The sequence below is a fragment of the Buteo buteo genome, chromosome 25 (genome assembly GCF_964188355.1).
Source record: "Buteo buteo chromosome 25, bButBut1.hap1.1, whole genome shotgun sequence".
NCBI classification, from domain to species: Eukaryota; Metazoa; Chordata; class Aves; order Accipitriformes; family Accipitridae; genus Buteo; species Buteo buteo.
Window position 1 is genome coordinate 14,192,357 of NC_134195.1, and position 6,787 is coordinate 14,199,143.

General features: G+C 37.0%; 1 long non-coding RNA gene across 2 annotated transcripts; it reads left to right on the top strand.

Moving 5' to 3' along the window:
- The first annotated feature begins 1,245 nt into the window (after window positions 1–1,245).
- LOC142044724 (uncharacterized) lies at window positions 1,246–5,885 on the top strand. 2 transcript variants are annotated; one of them, XR_012654405.1, is made up of 2 exons: window positions 1,246–1,672; window positions 1,761–5,885. It is a non-coding gene; the product is annotated as an uncharacterized LOC142044724 (long non-coding RNA). The 2 variants fall into 2 exon arrangements; XR_012654406.1 differs by having other exon boundaries at window positions 1,246–1,586.
- The last annotated feature ends 902 nt before the right edge of the window (window positions 5,886–6,787 follow it).

A 6,787-nucleotide genomic window follows, 5' to 3' on the forward strand; every position in this document is an offset into this window, starting at 1 on the left:
GTGTGAAATTGTTTTCTGCTAATCCAAAAGCATGAAATAAGCACAGAGCAAGGAATACCTCATAAAAATAAAGTACCACACTGACGGTTTCTGACAGCGGGTAATGATTTGACAGAGGGAAAAGATGCGCTCATGACACAGATTTGCTGGAAACTCAAAAATTCACTTTCAAGTATTTCTTTAGCACCCCGATTTATTCTTTTCCAAAGATGTACTAAATTTTAGTTTCACAAAGCAGTAAAAGAATTGAAACTGGAACTATTGATGCAAAGGAAATAGTATATTAGAAATGTACATTCCTGCATTTTTATACATTTGCTGAAAATATGAAATAATTTCTTGCCAAATGAACCCTACAGTGCAGTGCAGAAATAAAAGACTAGCAAATGATACATCATTGACACATGTAAATCTCTGTGCTAAGGCCTTCCAAAGAATTAAAATATTTTCTATAGATCCACATGTGTATATAAAGAACTGGGTTCCCCCATATTACAGAAATACCATAAGTTGTCATTAGAAGTGATTATGCATTAGACATCTCAAAATAAAACTGCAATGATATAAATTTCCTGAAAAGATTATTCTTTGCATGAGAGGAAGGTCTGCCTCTGTTCTGAGAAGTGTTCCTGCTGAAGCTGTGACAATCATTCAAGGCCACGAGAATATCTCCTCTGCAGTGAAGCCTGTTAAGGTCTAAGTAGGGAACTATTTTAAGACAGGGAAAACTATATGACCTCTGGGGCCCTTCAAGACCCCTTGCTATATCACAGAAAGATTTCTGCTGGTATCTGTTTGTCCTTACTTAGCAAAGTTTCATATCATTACAATAAAGAAGGGTTCACATCAAAACTTTTATGAGAATTTTATATGTTGCCTCCAAAAACCAACTCAAATTATTAACTCACTGTTTTATTCATTAGTTTTTGCTTTTGTAACATGTAAACATGAACATAAAGTAGCCTACCACTTATTTAAGTTTTCCTGGTTTTATCTAGGTTTATGCTAATGAAAATCAGACATTTTCTAGTAGTTCATTTACCTGATGCAGGGAACTTCAAAACTAGGTTAGAATCAGAATTGATATTGCCATATTTTAGTTTGAAACAAAATGTTTCAAATTTAAACCAAACATTGCTTAAGGGTCTAACATTTTTCTTCTAGAGACACATCTGATAATTACTTGAGTGCCTCTATGGCAGTTATGCTTTGCGCTTTCTCAAAAGCATATAATTACAATGTAAAATGCCATGCTGTATCTTTGGTTCTTTTTTAGAAATTTCATCTAAAACTGAGTTTTTTCACTGTTTACATTTTGAAAACAGGCATATTTATTCAAGATAGCACATGGCTTTCTGAACAAAATTCCATTTCTGTGAGTGCAGGGGAATTACCTGGTTTTTCTTTTCACTCTGCAGAATTCTCTTTGTTTCTCCCTGAAGGACTACATTATTTCTGCGGCATAAAAAGAAGAAAGAGTGAGCACTGCTACCTACACTAACGTAATACTGAAACCAGAGTTGCAGAGCCCAGTGCACTGAGCGAGGAAGTGGCAGTCATCCACGAGCGAGCGGAGGCGAGCGGAGGCAAGGGCAAGTGCGGTGCGGGCAAAGCGAAGACTTTGCCTTTGATATGCAGATTAGTGGTATACAAAATCAAGATGGAAATGCAGGTGCCGTATCACCTCAGCCATTGGGGCAAAATGGGATTCAGGCCAAGTTAAGCAGCCCGCAGCTGATATTGTTTCTTTTTTCCCCCAGCCCCTTCCACTTGTCCCCTCAGTTGCACCACCACCCAGTGAACGGTCCTGGCAAAGTCATCAGGCTGAAAACTGATGTAATAGGAAGAGAGGGCTTTTTTCAGCCTCACCAGTTCCTCGGTTTGGGTCACCACACGGCTGCAAAAATAGCTCTCCCAGAAAAATGGAAGAGGTGGTCAGGCATAGAGGATGTATGTGAGCCACGTGCGATGGTGCTGCAGCTGAAGAAACCCACATAAGATGATGACCTCAGAGACGTATTTTTGTCAAACTGTTTCTTGCCATTGACTCACTACAGAATATAGTGGAGTCACACCACCTGTGTTTCCTCCTGAATCTAGATATCATCTAAAGTTGTTTTATAAGACCACTGTTCTTCAAAAAAACAACTGACATTTGCTTATCTACATTTACTTATGAAATTGGCTGTTTTACCTAAGAAATAATCCGGTTCATCAAAATTAACGAGAATAGTCAGAAAAGACACAAAGAAAGTGAAACCTGTCTCTAGTGATTTCTAGCATTCTTTGGACTGCATTCACAGTTGAATCTTAAACTGTAGTCCTTCCCAATATGATCCACAAGTTGATTCCAAGTGAAGTTATTTCTTTTGTCTTCCTATTTCTTTTGCATTCCTGTAGCGTATTATCTACCTTTTATAACAGAGACATGTCTTTTGTTGTCTTTTTTTCTTGTTTTGGCCTTATGCTTTCAAGTATTTGGGAAGAACCCATCTTCATGCAGTTGAAAAAGAAATCTGACATTCTAATGTCTATTTGTTTTGTTGTAATCTTATTACTGGAATCTCTCAACAGAGCCAAATTCAACCCGAGATCTTGCCAATCTTGACTTCTTTTTATCATTCATAGTTCTTTGCTATCTTCTTTTGAAACACATTGCCACAAACATTGGACAGGTCCCCATATGAATTTCTCAACAGTTATTATCAAGGTGCTATTATCTTTTCTGATTTTTGACATTTTTTCATTCTTTTTTCCATTATTTCACATCTCTTTTTCCCGTCTTTAACAATCTCTTTTCTTTCTTCTGTAATTGCATCTCACCATTTATAATATAAAATATGTGAAATCTGTCATGGCTGTTAGTTTGAAGACTAGACCCTGAGCTGCTGTAAAATTCATCCTAACTTACCTGTGTTAGGGTTTGTTCTTCCTCATGACATATTTAACATTTCTATTTCTCCATATTTCTCCCTATCTTTCATCTGTTTCATCATGCTGTAATATAAACAGTCTGTTTTGGAGCTCTTACTACTTTTTGTTGTTTAGTAGCCTACAAAATTATTTACCCTCTGTTCTATCTAATTTTCATTTCTGTAAAACATGCAACAATTTCTGGCATATTTCACTCATTCTCACTCACAACTGTCTTCCCTTCTGCTGTTTTAGATTTATTTCACCTTCTGTAGCAGCATTTCTATCTGTTTATATCTTGCATATGTGTCTTTAAAAATGTATTGATCCCTAATGATGCAATTTTTTAAATTATTTTGCAGGAATATAAATATTTAGCAGATTTCCTATGCCATTGTCCTTCTCTGACCTTCTCATCCATCTCTCATTTATTTTATCAGCTGAACCCTTATTTTTTTTCAAAATCTGTTTGGCAAGAATTCCCTTTGAGTGATTAATGGGTTGCTTAATTGTTGCTATGATTGGTGGTACGTGAGCATAAGGTAATTACAGCAACTGGATTTCCCTAAAAAGGATAGCAAATCAGAAAAAAGTTAAAATTTGTTTTCACTGTGGAGTGAAGGGTGGAACAGAGTCCGTAGTTATCCTCACTCAGGATTTTGGAAGCAGTGAAGTCATGCAAGTACCCAGCTGACAGGGCTTTTTAACTCGGGTGCAGCGATGGCTAGTGTAGCAATGCTACTTCTGTGTTGTACCAGGTAAATATATTAACGCTATTGGGCCCTGTAGCTGTGGCCTTAGTGTGGGAATGTTTTTAAGAAAACATCAGTGCAGACCATATGGAAATAAAAATTCAGCTGAGGAAGAGACACATGCTGACAGAGTGTGATATAAGCTATATAAGTCATTATAAAGTCTACTGCTTTAACGGCATCTCACAGCCGAAGGTATCCTTTTCCACTTCTGGTCTCACTGTGCTCTTCCCAGAAATACCGGAGTCACTTCACTGCTAAGCTTTGTCTGGCAAAAGGCCCTGGAGAAAAGCCCTGCAGGGAAGGTGTAAAATATTAGCACAAAATGAAAAGAAACAGCTTCAGGCTTCCTAATCTTTTTTGAGGTTGAGAACAGCCCTGGTTTTGATCCCTGCATCGCTAGCTCCAGAAAATGGGGTACTCAATAAACATTTCTTCTTCTCTGTGTGATTCCTCGGCCCATGACATTTCTGTACCAGCTTTAAGGAGGCTGGATGATGCCAGAGGGACAACCAAGCCAGTCTTTTGCGCTGCAGGGGGAAAAACTGTGCGTGCCAGGTCTCCTCCTAAACCGATTCTCAAAAGAAATCAGGCAGTTCTAGAGTTTCAGAAATAATTCCTGCCTTGAGTAGTGGAAGATTCACAGATCAAATGCTCTATGTCCCAATTCTGTAAGTGCTCTTCACAGTTTATGAGAACTGCTAACTGATAAGCAGAATTCAGCCTTTGTGTAAGACTTTCTGAAGCATCTTCCCCAGGGCTAAGCAGCACTGGACAATTTAATGTTCTCCAGCTCATTCCCAGGTCCTTATTAATATGAGAATGAGGCATGCTATGTCCAATTGTTCACCTGAGAACAAGTCTTTTGATCTTGTTTAGCATTTATAACTAGAACTTAAAAGTCAGGCTGGTTTAGGCAGCTACGAGAATATGGTCCACACTCTTTCCTTATTATTTCTCATTAGATGGTCTTTCTCCCACACTTTATTCTTTTTATGAGCGTTTAACTTTTCCATTCTTCTAATTCCATTCTGCAGAGCGTATGCGCCATTCCATTACCTCTCTTGCTCTCTTTTCATGCCTGTTACAGAGTCTCTGCTGATTTTAAAGATCATTGTTATTGTTTTGGATTGCAGTAGAAAACAGACATTGATAAATGAAAGAGTAGATGTGGCAGTGGCTATATAAACGTTCTCTTCTATTGCCCAGAAATTACCCACTCTTCTGGTTTTCCCAGGAAATAAATTATCATTGTTTTAAAATAATCATACTAAAGTAGTGCTTTATGGTAATTTCTTCTGAGGATTGTTTTTAAGGCTGTCTAAACTTAAGACTGAAAGTTCAGTTTTGGCTCCTAAATTAAGGTCTGAGTTTCATTAATGCTCACTCTTCAGTAGTTTCACCCAAGACAATTGCTGCATACCCTACCACATCAGAAAATCATGGTATTGGTGTCCCTGTGTGAACATAGGAAGCCAGTTTTATATTTGGTGGAATTAGAAAATCGCATAAATTTTATTTTTACATTTTCAGGGAGAATTCACATTGTTTTTGAGTTCTTAAGGATGTGCTCTCATTCGAAAGGACAGAGATTGTCCTATATATTGCTCACAGGAATTAGTTAGGAGTGAGAGTCACAAAAATAGCATGTGTCCATCATACTGCTTAGGCTTTCAAATTTTCTCTGAATTGTCCTTTTTGCAAATTAGTGAAACTGATACAGATATTTTTATGGTCATGGTCAGTCAATAAATCATGAATAATATTTTCTAGTAAATCTTGCGCTGATACCTTGTGGCTTTTCAAAAGTATTACTTAGATGCCTTATTTTTCATTATTTTGGAGAAATGGATAAATAATGAAAAATATCTTGTTATATTTGTATCCATGTTTGATCATGTATACAATTCTAGGACATGCTACACCTTTAATTTATGTACTTTTTGCCAGATGATTCCATGGTCATTAGCGTGCCTTCAGATTGCTACTATAATTAGTCACCGTGTAATCTGGAGCCTAATAATCATATATAAATACCCTACTAATTACCCTGTAATCTACTATTTGTTGATTAGAAGAGCATGGGATGAGTATTTCTACTATTATTAATCTCAATTTGCATGATAATTATAGGGCTGTTACCGATTTTTCTTGTTTACTCGCTTGGCTATGTTGTGCGGCATTTTGTTGTGTTAATAAAATACTGCCTTTTTATGTTCATCCATTTTAATCCCTACTCAAGTAGCTTCTCCTTACATGCACTTCTAGTCTGCATTGTTTTGGGGCTGGTACACATGCAGGTCACTACAATAGGTCATCCTTTGTTTTCTCTGAAAAGTACCCAGGCAAGTTTTGAGGCTTCAGGATATAAGTCAACGTTTATGTGAAATAGTTACCATGTTCATGTTTAGTTTAAACATAGGGTGAAACCCAGCCCATGCTGAAGGAAAAACACAGGGAACTGTTGCTCTGTGGATCAAGAATGTACACATACCTGCTCTGAAGTTCAGGAGGAGGCAGTGTGGTTGGATACTTGGGTGAAGATGAAAGGGGAAAAGAATAAGGTTAATTTAATGGTAAGGATTTACTATAAACTGCCAAACAGAAGGAGTAGGTGGATGAGGCTATTTTTGTGTAGCTATGTAATGCTTTGAAATAACAGGGTTGTAGTAGATGGTTTTAATTAAGTTTGTATCTTTGGAAGAGTAATGTTGCTTTTCACACAAGGAATAACAACTTGTCAGACAGACACAATATTTTCATTTGAATAAATGGTTAGTACTAGCAGTTTTAGATGTCATTCTAACTAGCCAGACAATACCAATTGAAAATCCAAAGACAGAAGATATGTTGATGTAAGTGATTATGATGTATCTAGGACTTTAGGAAGAGGATGCGTGGATGGAAGAGGAGGATAGACTGACAGAAGTATGTTTCAACAAAGGAGACTTAGCAAATTCCAAGTGCTGTTAGGTAGGGTCTCTTGGGAAGATAGGATGAAAGAAGGATAACTATCAAGGTAGAAAGCTATAACTCACTTAAAGAATTAATTAAATTTTGCAACAGCAAAATATCTCAATAAAAAAAAAGTGAGAATTTAACGAATGTGATAATTTCTCTAA